This window comes from Scyliorhinus torazame, chromosome 2 (assembly GCF_047496885.1).
Source record: "Scyliorhinus torazame isolate Kashiwa2021f chromosome 2, sScyTor2.1, whole genome shotgun sequence".
Classification (NCBI taxonomy): Eukaryota; Metazoa; Chordata; class Chondrichthyes; order Carcharhiniformes; family Scyliorhinidae; genus Scyliorhinus; species Scyliorhinus torazame.
In genome coordinates this window covers 8,005,082-8,023,527 of record NC_092708.1, presented here as the reverse complement: position 1 = coordinate 8,023,527, position 18,446 = coordinate 8,005,082, and positions in this window count along the sequence as shown.

Sequence of the window (18,446 nt, the reverse complement as noted above, 5' to 3'; positions counted from 1 at the left end):
TCTGTATCTAACCCCGTGCTGTACCTGTCCTGGGAGTGTTTGATGGGAGCAGTGCAGAGGGAGCTTTACTCTGTATCTAACCACGTGCTGTACCTGTCCTGGGAGTGTTTGATGGGGGCAGTGTAGAGGGAGCTTTACTCTGTATCTAACCCCGTGCCGTACCTGACCTGGGAGTGTTTGATGGGGACAGTGTAGAGGGAGCTTTACTCTGTATCTAACCCCGTGCTGTACCTGTCCTGGGAGAGTTTGATGGGGGCAGTGTAGAGGGAGCTTAACTCTGTATCTAACCCCGTGCTGTACCTGTCCTGGGAGTGTTTGATGGGGACAGTGTAGAGGGAGCTTTACTCTGTATCTAACCCCGTGCTGTACCTGTCCTGGGAGTGTTTGATGGGGGCAGAGTAGAGGGAACTTTATTCTGTATCTAACCCCCTGCTGTACCTGTTCTGGGAGTGTTTGATGGGGGCAGTGTAGAGGGAGCTTTACTCTGTATCTAACCCCGTGCTGTACCTGTTCTGGGAGTGTTTGATGGGGGCAGTGTAGAGGGAGCTTTACTCTGTATCTAACCCCGTGCTGTACCTGTCCTGGGAGTGTTTGATGGGGACAGTGTATAGGGAGCTTTACTCTGTATCTAACCCTGTGCTGTACCTGTCCTGGGAGTGTTTGGTGGGGACAGTGCAGAGAGAGCTTTACTCTCTATCTAACCCCGTGCTGTACCTGTTCTGGGAGTGTTTGATGGGGCCAGTGCAGAGGTAGCTTTACTCTGTATTTAACCCCGTGCTGTACCTGTCCTGGGAGTGATTGATGGGGACAGTGTAGAGGGAGCTTTACTCTGTATCTAACCCCGTGCTGTACCTGTCCTGGGAGTGTTTGATGGGGACAGTGTAGAGGGAGCTTTACTCTGTATCTATCCCCGTGCTGTATCTGTCCTGGGAGTGTTTGATGGGGACAGTGTAGCGGGAGCTTTACTCCGTATCTAACCCCGTGCTGTACCTGTCCTGGGAGTGTTTGATGGGGACAGTGTAGCGGGAGCTTTACTCCGTATCTAACCCCGTGCTGTACCTGTCCTGGGAGTGTTTGGTGGGGACAGTGCAGAGAGAGCTTTACTCTGTATCTAACCCCGTGCTGTACCTGTTCTGGGAGTGTTTGATGGGGCCAGTGCAGAGGGAGCTTTACTCTGTATTTAACCCCGTGCTGTACCTGTTCTGGGAGTGTTTGATGGGGCCAGTGCAGAGGGAGCTTTACTCTGTATTTAACCCCGTGCTGTACCTGTTCTGGGAGTGTTTGATGGGGCCAGTGCAGAGGGAGCTTTACTCTGTATTTAACTCCGTGCTGTACCTGTCCTGGGAGTGTTTGGCGGGGACAGTGCAGAGGGAGCTTTACTCTGTATCTAACCCCGTGCTGTACCTGTCCTGGGAGTGTTTGATGGGGACAGTGTAGAGGGAGCTTTACTCTGTATCTAACCCCGTGCTGCACCTGTTCTGGGAGTGTTTGATGGGGCCAGTGCAGAGGGAGCTTTACTCTGTATTTAACCCCGTGCTGTACCTGTCCTGGGAGTGTTTGATGGAGACAGTGTAGAGGGAGCTTTACTCTGTATTTAACCCCGTGCTGTACCTGTCCTGGGAGTGTTTGATGGGGACAGTGTAGAGGGAGCTTTACTCTGTATCTAACCCCGTGCTGTACCTGTCCTGGGAGTGTTTGATGGGGACAGTGCAGAGGGAGTTTTACTCTGTATCTAACCTCGTGCTGTACTTGTCCTGGGAGGGTTTGATGGGGACAGTATGGAAGGAGCTTTACTCTGTATCGAACCCCGTACTGTACCTGTCCTGGGAGTGTTTGATGGGGTCAGTGTAGAGGGAGCTTTACTCTGTATCTAACCCCGTGCTGTACCTGTCCTGGGAGTGTTTGATGGGAGCAGTGCAGAGGGAGCTTTACTCTGTATCTAACCACGTGCTGTACCTGTCCTGGGAGTGTTTGATGGGGGCAGTGTAGAGGGAGCTTTACTCTGTATCTAACCCCGTGCCGTACCTGACCTGGGAGTGTTTGATGGGGACAGTGTAGAGGGAGCTTTACTCTGTATCTAACCCCGTGCTGTACCTGTCCTGGGAGAGTTTGATGGGGGCAGTGTAGAGGGAGCTTAACTCTGTATCTAACCCCGTGCTGTACCTGTCCTGGGAGTGTTTGATGGGGACAGTGTAGAGGGAGCTTTACTCTGTATCTAACCCCGTGCTGTACCTGTCCTGGGAGTGTTTGATGGGGGCAGAGTAGAGGGAACTTTATTCTGTATCTAACCCCCTGCTGTACCTGTTCTGGGAGTGTTTGATGGGGGCAGTGTAGAGGGAGCTTTACTCTGTATCTAACCCCGTGCTGTACCTGTTCTGGGAGTGTTTGATGGGGGCAGTGTAGAGGGAGCTTTACTCTGTATCTAACCCCGTGCTGTACCTGTCCTGGGAGTGTTTGATGGGGACAGTGTATAGGGAGCTTTACTCTGTATCTAACCCTGTGCTGTACCTGTCCTGGGAGTGTTTGGTGGGGACAGTGCAGAGAGAGCTTTACTCTCTATCTAACCCCGTGCTGTACCTGTTCTGGGAGTGTTTGATGGGGCCAGTGCAGAGGTAGCTTTACTCTGTATTTAACCCCGTGCTGTACCTGTCCTGGGAGTGATTGATGGGGACAGTGTAGAGGGAGCTTTACTCTGTATCTAACCCCGTGCTGTACCTGTCCTGGGAGTGTTTGATGGGGACAGTGTAGAGGGAGCTTTACTCTGTATCTATCCCCGTGCTGTATCTGTCCTGGGAGTGTTTGATGGGGACAGTGTAGCGGGAGCTTTACTCCGTATCTAACCCCGTGCTGTACCTGTCCTGGGAGTGTTTGATGGGGACAGTGTAGCGGGAGCTTTACTCCGTATCTAACCCCGTGCTGTACCTGTCCTGGGAGTGTTTGGTGGGGACAGTGCAGAGAGAGCTTTACTCTGTATCTAACCCCGTGCTGTACCTGTTCTGGGAGTGTTTGATGGGGCCAGTGCAGAGGGAGCTTTACTCTGTATTTAACCCCGTGCTGTACCTGTTCTGGGAGTGTTTGATGGGGCCAGTGCAGAGGGAGCTTTACTCTGTATTTAACCCCGTGCTGTACCTGTTCTGGGAGTGTTTGATGGGGCCAGTGCAGAGGGAGCTTTACTCTGTATTTAACTCCGTGCTGTACCTGTCCTGGGAGTGTTTGGCGGGGACAGTGCAGAGGGAGCTTTACTCTGTATCTAACCCCGTGCTGTACCTGTTCTGGGAGTGTTTGATGGGGACAGTGCAGAGGGAGCTTTACTCTGTATTTAACCCCGTGCTGTACCTGTCCTGGAAGTGTTTGATGGGGACAGTGTAGAGGGAGCTTTACTCTGTATCTAACCCCGTGCTGTACCTGTTCTGGGAGTGTTTGATGGGGGCAGTGTAGAGGGAGCTTTACTCTGTATCTAACCCCGTGCTGTACCTGTCCTGGGAGTGTTTGATGGGGACAGTGTATAGGGAGCTTTACTCTGTATCTAACCCTGTGCTGTACCTGTCCTGGGAGTGTTTGGTGGGGACAGTGCAGAGAGAGCTTTACTCTGTATCTAACCCCGTGCTGTACCTGTTCTGGGAGTGTTTGGCGGGGACAGTGCAGAGGGAGCTTTACTCTGTATCTAACCCCGTGCTGTACCTGTTCTGGGAGTGTTTGATGGGGGCAGTGTAGAGGGAGCTTTACTCTGTATCTAACCCCGTGCTGTACCTGTCCTGGGAGTGTTTGATGGGGACAGTGTATAGGGAGCTTTACTCTGTATCTAACCCTGTGCTGTACCTGTCCTGGGAGTGTTTGGTGGGGACAGTGCAGAGAGAGCTTTACTCTCTATCTAACCCCGTGCTGTACCTGTTCTGGGAGTGTTTGATGGGGCCAGTGCAGAGGGAGCTTTACTCTGTATTTAACCCCTTGCTGTACCTGTCCTGGGAGTGATTGATGGGGACAGTGTACTGGGAGCTTTACTCTGTATCTAACCCCGTGCTGTACCTGTCCTGGGAGTGTTTGATGGGGACAGTGTAGAGGGAGCTTTACTCTGTATCTATCCCCGTGCTGTATCTGTCCTGGGAGTGTTTGATGGGGACAGTGTAGCGGGAGCTTTACTCCGTATCTAACCCCGTGCTGTACCTGTCCTGGGAGTGTTTGATGGGGACAGTGTAGCGGGAGCTTTACTCCGTATCTAACCCCGTGCTGTACCTGTCCTGGGAGTGTTTGGTGGGGACAGTGCAGAGAGAGCTTTACTCTGTATCTAACCCCGTGCTGTACCTGTTCTGGGAGTGTTTGATGGGGCCAGTGCAGAGGGAGCTTTACTCTGTATTTAACCCCGTGCTGTACCTGTTCTGGGAGTGTTTGATGGGGCCAGTGCAGAGGGAGCTTTACTCTGTATTTAACCCCGTGCTGTACCTGTTCTGGGAGTGTTTGATGGGGCCAGTGCAGAGGGAGCTTTACTCTGTATTTAACCCCGTGCTGTACCTGTCCTGGGAGTGTTTGGCGGGGACAGTGCAGAGGGAGCTTTACTCTGTATCTAACCCCGTGCTGTACCTGTTCTGGGAGTGTTTGATGGGGACAGTGCAGAGGGAGCTTTACTCTGTATTTAACCCCGTGCTGTACCTGTCCTGGGAGTGTTTGATGGGGACAGTGTAGAGGGAGCTTTACTCTGTATCTAACCCCGTGCTGTACCTGTTCTGGGAGTGTTTGATGGGGGCAGTGTAGAGGGAGCTTTACTCTGTATCTAACCCCGTGCTGTACCTGTCCTGGGAGTGTTTGATGGGGACAGTGTATAGGGAGCTTTACTCTGTATCTAACCCTGTGCTGTACCTGTCCTGGGAGTGTTTGGTGGGGACAGTGCAGAGAGAGCTTTACTCTGTATCTAACCCCGTGCTGTACCTGTTCTGGGAGTGTTTGATGGGGCCAGTGCAGAGGGAGCTTTACTCTGTATTTAACCCCGTGCTGTACCTGTCCTGGGAGTGATTGATGGGGACAGTGTAGAGGGAGCTTTACTCTGTATCTAACCCCGTGCTGTACCTGTCCTGGGAGTGTTTGATGGGGACAGTGTAGAGGGAGCTTTACTCTGTATCTATCCCCGTGCTGTATCTGTTAGGGAGTGTTTGATGGGGACAGTGTAGCGGGAGCTTTACTCCGTATCTAACCCCGTGCTGTACCTGTCCTGGGAGTGTTTGATGGGGACAGTGTAGCGGGAGCTTTACTCCGTATCTAACCCCGTGCTGTACCTGTCCTGGGAGTGTTTGGTGGGGACAGTGCAGAGAGAGCTTTACTCTGTATCTAACCCCGTGCTGTACCTGTTCTGGGAGTGTTTGATGGGGCCAGTGCAGAGGGAGCTTTACTCTGTATTTAACCCCGTGCTGTACCTGTTCTGGGCATTGTTTGATGGGGCCAGTGCAGAGGGAGCTTTACTCTGTATTTAACCCCGTGCTGTACCTGTCCTGGGAGTGTTTGATGGGGACAGTGTAGAGGGAGCTTTACTCTGTATCTAACCCCGTGCTGCACCTGTTCTGGGAGTGTTTGATGGGGCCAGTGCAGAGGGAGCTTTACTCTGTATTTAACCCCGTGCTGTACCTGTCCTGGGAGTGTTTGATGGAGACAGTGTAGAGGGAGCTTTACTCTGTATTTAACCCCGTGCTGTACCTGTCCTGGGAGTGTTTGATGGGGACAGTGTAGAGGGAGCTTTACTCTGTATCTAACCCCGTGCTGTACCTGTCCTGGGAGTGTTTGATGGGGACAGTGCAGAGGGAGCTTTACTCTGTATTTAACCCCGTGCTGTACCTGTCCTGGGAGTGTTTGATGGAGACAGTGTAGAGGGAGCTTTACTCTGTATTTAACCCCGTGCTGTACCTGTCCTGGGAGTGTTTGATGGGGACAGTGTAGAGGGAGCTTTACTCTGTATCTAACCCCGTGCTGTACCTGTGCTGGGAGTGTTTGATGGGGACAGTGTAGAGGGAGCTTTACTCTGTATCTAACCCCGTGCTGTACATGTCCTGGGAGTGTTTGATGGGGGAGGTGTAGAGGGAATGAGGAAGGGAGAAATAATTATATTTAACTAAAACTATGTGTCCAATGAGACAGAGAGAGAGTTTCAATTTCTCAGAGATTTTGAGCATCTGAATGTTGGAAGATCAGGAGTAAGCTCAGCGAAAACTCGGAAACTCCCAGGATATCGGAAGGAGGAATTGCAGGGTCATCGCCCTCCCAGGGAAATTGTCGGATGGCTATGAGCCTGGGATTGGTCACTCTACCCCGCTCTCACCAACAACATATCATTGTTGGAGGATTAAAACAATTCTTTAAAAAAACTGGACATAAGCCTCAAGGGCATGTGCTTGATTGGATGATGGTAATGCATGAGAAAATAATCTGCAAGAAAAAACAGTACTATTTACATTTAAATCTCACAGCGTCAACATATCATTATGAAGGTATCATTTTCTGCCGCTTGAAATTGTTATGATCAAGTTTCTGAATGAGATAGGAACAGGACATGGCCGTGTTAAAGAAAAACAGGAGGAGCCCATTCAGCCCCTCGAGCCTGTTACGCAGGAATAGGAGGAGGCCCATTCAGCCCCTCGAGCCTGTTACACAGGAACAGGAGGAGGCCCATTCAGCCCCTCGAGCCTGTTACAAAGAACAAAGAACAAAGAACAAAGAAATGTACAGCACAGGAACAGGCCCTTCGGCCCTCCAAGCCCGTGCCGACCATACTGCCCGACTAAACTACAATCTTCTACACTTCCTGGATCCGTATCCTTCTATTCCCATCCTATTCATATATTTGTCAAGATGCCCCTTAAATGTCCCTATCGTCCCTGCTTCCACCACCTCCTCAGGTAGTGAGTTCCAGGTACCCACTACCCTCTGCGTAAAAAACTTGCCTCGTACATCTCCTCTAAACCTTGCCCCTCTCACCTTAAACCTATGCCCCCTAGTAATTGACCCCTCTACCCTGGGGAAAAGCCTCTGACTATCCACTCTGTCTATGCCCCTCATAATTTTGTATACCTCTATCAGGTCGCCCCTCAACCTCCTTCGTTCCTGTGAGAACAAACCGAGTTTATTCAACCGCTCCTCATAGCTAATGCCCTCCATACCAGGCAACATTCTGGTAAATCTCTTCTGCACCCTCTCTAAAGCCTCCACATCCTTCTGGTAGTGTGGCGACCAGAATTGAACACTATACTCCAAGTGTGGCCTAACTAAGGTTCTATACAGCTGCTACACAGGAACAGGAGGAGGGCCATTCAGCCCCTCTCCAGCCTGTTACACGGGAACAGGAGGAGCCCATTCAGCCCCTCGAGCCTGTTACACAGGAACAGGAGGAGCCCACTCAGCCCCTGGAGCCTGTTACACAGGAACAGGAGGAGCCCATTCAGCCCATCGAGCCTGTTACACAGGAACAGGAGGAGCCCACTCAGCCCCTGGAGCCTGTTACACTGGAACAGGAGGAGACCATTCAGCCCCTCGAGCATGTTACACAGGAACAGGAGGAGCCCACTCAGCCCCTGGAGCCTGTTACACTGGAACAGGAGGAGCCCACTCAGCCCCTGGAGCCTGTTACACTGGAACAGGAGGAGGCCATTCAGCCCCTCGAGCCTGTCACACAGGAACAGGAAAAGCCCATTCAGCCCCTCTCCAGCCTGTTACACAGGAACAGGAGGAGCCCATTCAGCCCCTCTAGCCTATTACATAGGAACAGGAGGAGCCCACTCAGCCCCTCGAGCCTGTTACACAGGAACAGGAGGAGCCCATTCAGCCCCTCGAGTCTGTTACACAGGAACAGGAAAAGCCCATTCAGCCCCTCTCCAGCCTGTTACACAGGAACAGGAGGAGCCCATTCAGCCCCTCGAGTCTGTTACACAGGAACAGGAGGAGCCCATTCAGCCCCTCGAGCCTATTACATAGGAACAGGAGGAGCCCACTCAGCCCCTCGAGCCTGTTACACAGGAATAGGAGGAGGTCATTCAGCCCCTCGAGCCTGTTACACAGGAACAGGAGGAGGCCCATTCCGCCCCTCAAGCCTGTTACACAGGAACAGGAGGAGCCCATTCAGCCCCTCTCCAGCCTGTTACACAGGAACAGGAGGAGCCCATTCAGCCCCTCGAGCCTGTTACACAGGAATCGGAGGAGCCCACTCAGCCCCTCGAGCCTGTTACACAGGAACAGGAGGAGCCCACTCAGCCCCTCGAGCCTGTTACACAGGAACAGGAGGAGGCCATTCAGCCCCGCGAGCCTGTTACACAGGAACAGGAGGAGGGCCATTCAGCCCCGCGAGCCTGTTACACAGGAATAGGAGGAGCCCATTCCGCCCCTCGAGCCTGTTACACAGGAACAGGAGGAGCCCACTCAGCCCCTCGAGCCTGTTACACAGGAACAGGAGGAGGCCCATTCAGCCCCTCTCCAGCCTGTTACACAGGAACAGGTGGAGCCCATTCAGCCCCTCGAGCCTGTTACACAGGAACAGGAGGAGCCCATTCAGCCCCTCGAGCCTGTTACACAGGAACAGGAGGAGCCCATTCAGCCCCTCTCCAGCCTGTTACACAGGAATAGGAGGAGCCCACTCAGCCCCTCGAGCCTGTTACACAGGAATAGGAGGAGGTCATTCAGCCCCTCGAGCCTGTTACACAAGAATAGGAGGAGGTCATTCAGCCCCTCGAGCCTGTTACACAGGAACAGGAGGAGGGCCATTCAGCCCCTCGAGCCTGTTACACGGGAACAGGAGGAGCCCATTCAGCCCCTCGAGCCTGTTACACAGGAACAGGAGGAGGGCCATTCAGCCCCTCGAGCCTGTTACACAGGAATCGGAGGAGCCCACTCAGCCCCTCGAGCCTGTTACACAGGAACAGGAGGAGCCCACTCAGCCCCTCGAGCCTGTTGCACAAGAATAGGAGGAGGTCATTCAGCCCCTCGAGTCTGTTTCATCATTCAATTAGATGATGCTCGAATTGTATCTCAGATGAGTTTCCTTCATGTTCTCCATGTACCCGACCCAAAGATCACTATTGCTTCCAGTGTTGAAAGTTTCATTTGACTTGCAGCCTCAAGCCCGTTTTGTAGGCGAGTGGGTTCCAGATTTCCACTCCACTTTCCACGAAGTAAAGCTTCCTAACATCAGCCCTGAATGGCCTGGCTGGAGTTTTATACCCCGTTAGTCCCATTCTCCAGGCTTGCCTCTCCACACAGCTCCAGCAGACACTTTTGTGACCACTCTGTGCCGGCCATGTGTTCCCTCTGTGTGGACAGCACTATACCCAGTCCCACAATAACCCTTGGTGTGCCAGACGTTTATACCACACTTTATCCAACTTATTTCCAAGTTATCAAAGTTTTACCCGGATATCACATCATTACTACTGCCCCAGCCCCACGCCCCACCACACTGAGTCTCTGACATTGTAGGTTCAGACAGTCTGGGGACCTTACAACCTTCCCTATCTCGTTCCCATTATAGTCGGGGAGTGATAGGCTCGGTGCAGCAGGTAAACGTTGTTGAGTTGAAGGTTGTTCTGGGGTTAGGGTGTCTTTTCATCACCTTTATCCAATCCTTGGCATTGAATTGCTCATTGTCGATTCCCCAATTGTAGTACCAACTAGTAGTTAGTTTATATCCAGTCGTTGGTTTATATCCGGTGGTTGGTTTATATCCGGTGGTTGGTTTATCCGGTGGTTGGTTTATATCCGGTGGTTGGTTTATCCGGTGGTTGGTTTATATCCGGTGGTTGGTTTATATCCGGTGGTTGGTTTATCCGGTGGTTGGTTTATATCCGGTGGTTGGTTTATCCGGTGGTTGGTTTATCCGGTGGTTGGTTTATATCCGGTGGTTGGTTTATATCCGGTGGTTGGTTTATCCGGTGGTTGGTTTATCCGGTGGTTGGTTTATCCGGTGGTTGGTTTATATCCGGTGGTTGGTTTATCCGGTGGTTGGTTTATATCCGGTGGTTGGTTTATCCGGTGGTTGGTTTATATCCGGTGGTTGGTTTATATCCGGTGGTTGGTTTATCCGGTGGTTGGTTTATATCCGGTGGTTGGTTTATCCGGTGGTTGGTTTATCCGGTGGTTGGTTTATATCCGGTGGTTGGTTTATATACGGTGGTTGGTTTATCCGGTGGTTGGTTTATATCCGGTGGTTGGTTTATATCCGGTGATTGGTTTATCCGGTGGTTGGTTTATATCCGGTGGTTGGTTTATATCCGGTGATTGGTTTATCCGGTGGTTGGTTTATATCCGGTGGTTGGTTTATATCCGGTGATTGGTTTATCCGGTGGTTGGTTTATATCCGGTGGTTGGTTTATATCCGGTGGTTGGTTTATCCGGTGGTTGGTTTATCCGGTGGTTGGTTTATATCCGGTGATTGGTTTATATCCGGTGGTTGGTTTATATCCGGTGGTTGGTTTATCCGGTGGTTGGTTTATATCCGGTGATTGGTTTATCCGGTGGTTGGTTTATCTGGTGGTTGGTTTATATCTGGTGGTTGGTTTATCCGGTGGTTGGTTTATATCCGGTGGTTGGTTTATATCCGGTGGTTGGTTTATCCGGTGGTTGGTTTATCCGGTGGTTGGTTTATATCCGGTGATTGGTTTATCCGGTGGTTGGTTTATATCCGGTGGTTGGTTTATCCGGTGGTTGTTTTATATCCGGTGGTTGGTTTATATCCGGTGGTTGGTTTATCCGGTGGTTGGTTTATATCCGGTGGTTGGTTTATATACGGTGGTTGGTTTAACCGCTGGTTGGTTTATATCCGGTGGTTGGTTTATATCCGGTGGTTGGTTTATCCGGTGGTTGGTTTAGTTCTGGTGGTTGGTTTTTATCCGGTGGTTGGTTAATATCCAAAGAACAAAGAACAAAGAAATGTACAGCACAGGAACAGGCCCTTCGGCCCTCCAAGCCCGTGCCGACCATGCTGCCCGACTAAACTACAATCTTCTACACTTCCTGGGTCCGTATCCCTCTATTCCCATCCCAGTCGTTGGTTTATCCGGTGGTTAGTTGACTAGGCCCTTAGGGGTAGATGAACTCTGGGTTTGTCTCTATTGTGTATTTTTCTCTTCTTCCTTTGTGCATGTTGCTCACTCACTCTGACATTGGGATGGGTAAAGACCTCCTGTTGTGACTTGCTGGTCATCTCCCCTCTGTGTTTGGCTGCGTGGTGCGCTGTTGTCAATGGATGCCTGTTACTCCATTTCAGCATTGTTTGTGGACCCGTCACGCTGGCGGGGAGTGCTGTCCGGTTGATCTCTTCAACTGCCATCAACACCGATGGTTGAGGATTTGTTTGTTGCTGGTTCCTCTCATGACTATCATCAGCTCGAGGTGTCATCCCATCTGTGGGGTGGCTGGTGCGACCAGCCAGAGGCTTCTGGGCCTGAGACAAAAGTGGACAAAACTGTTTGGTACACAGAGAGGACATTTCCCGGCAGAAGTCCCAGTCAGGAGAATCTTCTTGTTGGAATTCTCGGAAGCTGCAGTTCTGTATAATTTACCACAGAGGTTGACTTGACATCTTCTCCCATTTTGAGAAGCTACAGGGCAGCACAGGTATCTCTGCTGAAGAGAGAGGAAGACTGTTTCTGGATGGCACAGATCTGCTCGAAGATTTAATTGTCGCCTTCTTAATGTTTCCAGACTCATGCCAGTGACCGGCTGTCAGATTCTCCTCTGGGCCTATGGAGTCGGCTGACTATTATTTGTAGCCGGAGGTCTCTTAGCGACGTAGCTGTTTGTTGAATTGGATTGCAGCATTGGGTCATGTGTCTAATTTAAGATTAAATCCCTGTAACTCCTTCAATACCGACACACCAGCAACACCTTCAATACCAACACACCTGTAACTCCTTCAATATCAACACACCTGTAACTCCTTCAATATCAACACACCTGTAACTCCTTCAATATCGACACACCTGTAACTCCTTCAATACCAACACACCTGTAACTCCTTCAATACCAACACACCTGTAACTCCTTCAATATCAACACACCTGTAACTCCTTCAATATCAACACACCAGTAACTCCTTCAATACCAACACACCTGTAACTCCTTCACTATCAACACACCTGTAACACCTTCAATACCGAGACACCAGCAACACCTTCAATACCAACACACCTGTAACTCCTTCAATCCCAACACACCTGTAACTCCTTCAATATCGACACACCTGTAACTACTTCAATATCGACACACCTGTAACTCCTTCAATATCGACACACCTGTAACTCCTTCAATACCGACACACCTGTAACTCCTTCAATACCAACACACCTGTAACTCCTTCAATATCAACACACCTGTAACTCCTTCAATATCGACACACCTGTAACTCCTTCAATATCAACACACCTGTAACGCCTTCAATACTGACCCATCTGTAACTCCTTCAATATCAACACACCTGTAACGCCTTCAATACTGACCCATCTGTAACTCCTTCAATATCAACACACCTGTAACTCCTTCAATATCAACACACCTGTAATTCGTTCAATACCGACAGACCTGTAACCCCTTCAATACAGACATACCTGTAACTCCTTCAATACCGACACACCTGTAACTCCTTCAATATCAACATACCTGTAACTCGTTCAATATCAACACACCTATAACCCCTTCAATACCGACATACCAGCAACACCTTCAATACCAACACACCTGTAACTCCTTCAATACCAACACACCTGTAACTCCTTCAATATCGACACACCTGTAACTCCTTAAATATCAACACACCTGTAACTCCTTCAATATCGACACACCTGTAACACCTTCAATACCGACACACCTGTAACTCCTTCAATACCAACACACCTGTAACTCCTTCAATATCAACACACCTGTAACTTCTTCAATATCGACACACCTGTAACTCCTTCAATATCAACACACCTGTAACGCCTTCAATACTGACCCATCTGTAACTCCTTCAATATCAACACACCTGTAACGCCTTCAATACTGACCCATCTGTAACTCCTTCAATATCAACACACCTGTAACTCCTTCAATATCAACACACATGTAACTCGTTCAATATCAACACACCTGTAACTCCTTCAATATCAACACACCTGTAATTCATTCAATACCGACAGACCTGTAACCCCTTCAATACAGACACACCTGTAATTCCTTCAATACCGACACACCTGTAACTCCTTCAATATCAACACACCTGTAACTCGTTCATATCAACACACCTGTAACTCCTTCAATACCGACACACCTGTAACCCCTTCAATACAGACACACCTGTAACTCCTTCAATACCGACACACCTGTAACTCCTTCAATATCAACACACCTGTAACTCCTTCAATATCAACACACATGTAACTCGTACAATATCAACACACATGTAACTCCTTCAATATCTACACACCTGTAACTCCTTCAATATCAACACACCTGTAACCCCTTCAATACCGACACACCTGTAACTCCTTCAATACCGACACACCTGTAACTCCTTCAATACCGACACACCTGTAACTCCTTCAATATCAACACACCTGTAACTCCTTCAATATCAGCACACATGTAACTCGTTCAATATCAACACACATGTAACTCCTTCAATATCTACACACCTGTAACTCCTTCAATATCAACACACCTGTAACCCCTTCAATACCGACACACCTGTAACTCCTTCAATATCAACACACCTGTAACTCCTTCAATACCGACACACCTGTAACTCCTTCAATATCAACACACCTGTAACTCCTTCAATATCTACACAACTGTAACTCCTTCAATATCAATACACCTGTAACTCCTTCAATACCGACACACCTGTAACTCCTTCAATATCAACACACCTGTAACTCGTTCAATATCAACACACCTGTAACCCCTTCAATACCGACACACCTGTAACTCCTTCAAAATCGACACACCTGTAACTCCGTCAATATCAACACACCTGTAACTCGTTCAATATCAACACACCTGTAACTCGTTCAATATCAACACACCTGTAACCCCTTCAATACCGACACACCTGTAACTCCGTTAATATCAACACACCTGTAACTCCTTCAATACCGACACACCTGTAACCCCTTCAACATTGACACACCTGTAACCCCTTCAATACCGACACACCTGTAACTCCTTCAATACCGACACACCTGTAACTCCTTCAATACTGACACACCTGTAACCCCTTCAATACTGACCCACCTGTAACTCCTTCAATACTGATACACCTGTAACCCCTTCAATACCGACACACCTATAACCCCTTCAATACCGACCCACCTGTAACTCCTTCAATACCGACACACCTGTAACTCCTTCAGTACCGACGCACCTGGAACTCCTTAAATATCGACATACCTGTAACTCCTTCAATTCTGACACACCTGTAACCCCTTCAATACCGACACACCTGTAACTCCTACAATACCGACACACCTTGAACTCCTTCAATACTGACACACCTGTAACCCCTTCAATACTGACCCACCTGTAACTCCTTCACTACTGATACACCTCTAACCCTTTCAAAACCGACACACCTGTAACTCCTTCAATACCGACACACCTGTAACTCCTTCAATACCGACACACCTGTAACTCCTTCAATATCAACACACCTGTAACTCCTTCAATATCAGCACACATGTAACTCGTTCAATATCAACACACATGTAACTCCTTCAATATCTACACACCTGTAACTCCTTCAATATCAACACACCTGTAACCCCTTCAATACCGACACACCTGTAACTCCTTCAATATCAACACACCTGTAACTCCTTCAATACCGACACACCTGTAACTCCTTCAATATCAACACACCTGTAACTCCTTCAATATCTACACAACTGTAACTCCTTCAATATCAATACACCTGTAACTCCTTCAATATCAACACACATGTAACTCGTTCAATATCAACACACCTGTAACGCCTTCAATATCAACACACCTGTAACTCGTTCAATATCAACACACCTGTAACGCTTTCAATACCGACACACCTGTAACTCCTTCAATACCGACACACCTGTAACTCCTTCAATATCAACACACCTGTAACTCGTTCAATATCAACACACCTGTAACCCCTTCAATACCGACACACCTGTAACTCCTTCAAAATCGACACACCTGTAACTCCGTCAATATCAACACACCTGTAACTCGTTCAATATCAACACACCTGTAACTCGTTCAATATCAACACACCTGTAACCCCTTCAATACCGACACACCTGTAACTCCGTTAATATCAACACACCTGTAACTCCTTCAATACCGACACACCTGTAACCCCTTCAACATTGACACACCTGTAACCCCTTCAATACCGACACACCTGTAACCCCTTCAATACCGACACACCTATAACCCCTTCAATACCGACCCACCTGTAACTCCTTCAATACCGACACACCTGTAACTCCTTCAGTACCGACGCACCTGGAACTCCTTAAATATCGACATACCTGTAACTCCCTCAATTCTGACACACCTGTAACCCCTTCAATACCGACACACCTGTAACTCCTACAATACCGACACACCTTGAACTCCTTCAATACTGACACACCTGTAACCCCTTCAATACTGACCCACCTGTAACTCCTTCACTACTGATACACCTGTAACCCTTTCAAAACCGACACACCTATAACTCCTTCAGTACCGACGCACCTGGAACTCCTTAAATATCGACATATCTGTAACTCCTTCAATTCTGACACACCTGTAACCCCTTCAATACCAAAATACCTGTAACTCCTTCAATACCGACACACCTGTAACCCCTTCAATACTGACGCACCTGTAACCCCTTCAATACCGACCCACCTGTAACTCCTTCAATATCGACTCAACTGTAACCCCTTCAATACTGACCCACCTGTAACTCCTTCAATACTGATACACCTGTAACCCCCTTCAATACCGACACACCTATAACTCCTTCAGCACCGACGCACCTGGAACTCCTTAAATATCGACATACCTGTAACTCCTTCAATTCTGACACACCTGTAACCCCTTCAATACCAAAATACCTGTAACTCCTTCAATACTGACACAACTGTCACTCCTTACTTAATGACACACCTGTCACCCCTTCAAAACTGACACACCTGTAACCCCTTCAATACCAAAATACCTGTAACCCCTTCAACACTGACGCACCTGTAACTCCTTCAATACTGACACACCTGTAACCCCTTCAATACTGACCCACCTGTAACGCCTTCAATACTGATACACCTGTAACCCCTTCAATACCGACACACCTATAACTCCTTCAGTACCGACGCACCTGGAACTCCTTAAATATCGACATACCTGTAACTCCTTCAATACTTACGCACCTGTAACTCCTTCAATTCTGACACACCTGTAACCCCTTCAATACCAAAATACCTGTAATTCCTTCAATACTGACACACCTGTAACTCCTTTAATAACGACACACCTGTAACTCAAAGAACAAAGAAATATACAGCACAGGAACAGGCCCTTCGGCCCTCCAAGCCCGTGCCGACAATGCTGCCCTTCTAAACTAAAATCATCTACACTTCCGGGGTCCGTATCCCTCTATTCCCATCCGATTCATGAATTTGTCAAGATGCCCCTTAAACGTCACTATTGTCCCTGCTTCCACCACCTCCTCTGGCAGCGGGTTCCAGGCACCCACTACCCTCTGTGTAAAAAACTTGCCTCGTACATCTCCTCTAAACCTTCCCCCGCGCACCTTAAAACTATGCCCCTTAGTAATTGACCCCTCTACCTTGGGGAAAAGCCTCTGACTATCCACTCTGTCTATGCCCCTTATAATTTTGTAGACCTCGATCAGGTCTCCCCTCAAACTTCTTTGTTCCAGTGAGAACAAACCAGGTTTATTCAACCTCTCCTCATAGCTAATGCCTTCCATACCAGGCAACATCCTGGTAAATCTCTTCTGCGCCCTCTCTAAAGCCTCCACATCCTTCTGGTAGTGTGGCAACCTGAATTGAACACTATACTCCAAGATGTGGCCTAACTAAGGTTCTATATGCATTACCAAACATTTGTCCGGATTAAACTCCATCTGCCATCTCTCCGCCCAAGTCTCCAAACAATCTAAATCCTGCTGTATCCTCTGACAGTCCTCATCGCTATCCACAATTCTATCAACCTTTGTGTCGTCCGCAAACTTACTAATCAGACCAGTTACATTTTCCTCCAAATCATTTATATATGCTAAGAACAGCAAAGGTCACAGCACTGATCCCTGCGGAACACCACTAGTCACAGCCCTCCAATTAGAAAAGCACGCTTCCATTGCTACTCTCTGCCTTCTATGACCTAGCCAGTTCTGTATCCATCTTGCCAGCGCGCACCTGATCCCGTGTGACTTCACCTTTTGTACCAGTCTGCCATGAGGGACCTTGTCAAAGGCCTTACTGAAGTCCATATAGACAGCATCCACTGCCCGAACTGAATCAATCATCTTTGTGACCTCCTCAAGTTAGTGAGACACGACCTCCCCTTCACAAAACCGTGCTGCCTCTCACTAATACGACCACATACTTCCAAATAGGAGTAGATCCTGTCTCGGAGAATTCACTCCAGTAATTTCCCTACCACTGAAGTAAGGCTCACCGGCCTGTAGTTCCCGGGAATTTCCTTGCTACCCTTCTTAAACAAAGGAACAACATTGGCTATTCTCCAGTCCTCCGGGACATCACCTGAAGACAGTGAGGATCTAAATATTTCTGTCAATTTCCTCTCTAGCCTCCTTCAGTATTCTGGGGTAGATCCCATCTGGCCCTGGGGACATATCGACCTTAATAATTTTTAAGACGCCCAAAACCTTGTCTTTTTGGATCTCAATGTGACCCAGGCTATCTACACACCCTTCTCCAAACTCAACATCTACCAATTCCTTCTCTTTGGTGAATACTGATGCAAAGTATTCATTTAGTACCTCGCCCATTTCCTCTGGCTCCACACATAGACTTCCTCCCCTGTCCTTCAGTGGTCCAACACTTTCCCTGGCTACCCTCTTGCTTTTTATGTACATGTAAAAAGCCTTGGGATTTTCCTTAACCCTATTTGCCAATGAATTTTTGTGACCCCTTCTAGCCCTCCTGACTCCTTGCTTAGGTTCCTTTCTATTTTCCTTATATTCCACACAGGCTTCGTCTGTTCCCAGCATTCTAGCCCTGACAAATGCCTGCTTTTTCTTTTTGATGAGGCCTACAATATCTCTCGTTAGCCATGGATTGTGAAATTTGCCATATTTATCCTTCTTCCTCACAGGAACATGCCGGTCCTGAATTCCTTTCAACTGACACTTGAAAGCCTCCCACACGTCAGATGTTGATTTACCCTCAAACATCCACCCCCAATCTAGGTTCTTCAGTTCCCGCCTAATATTGTTA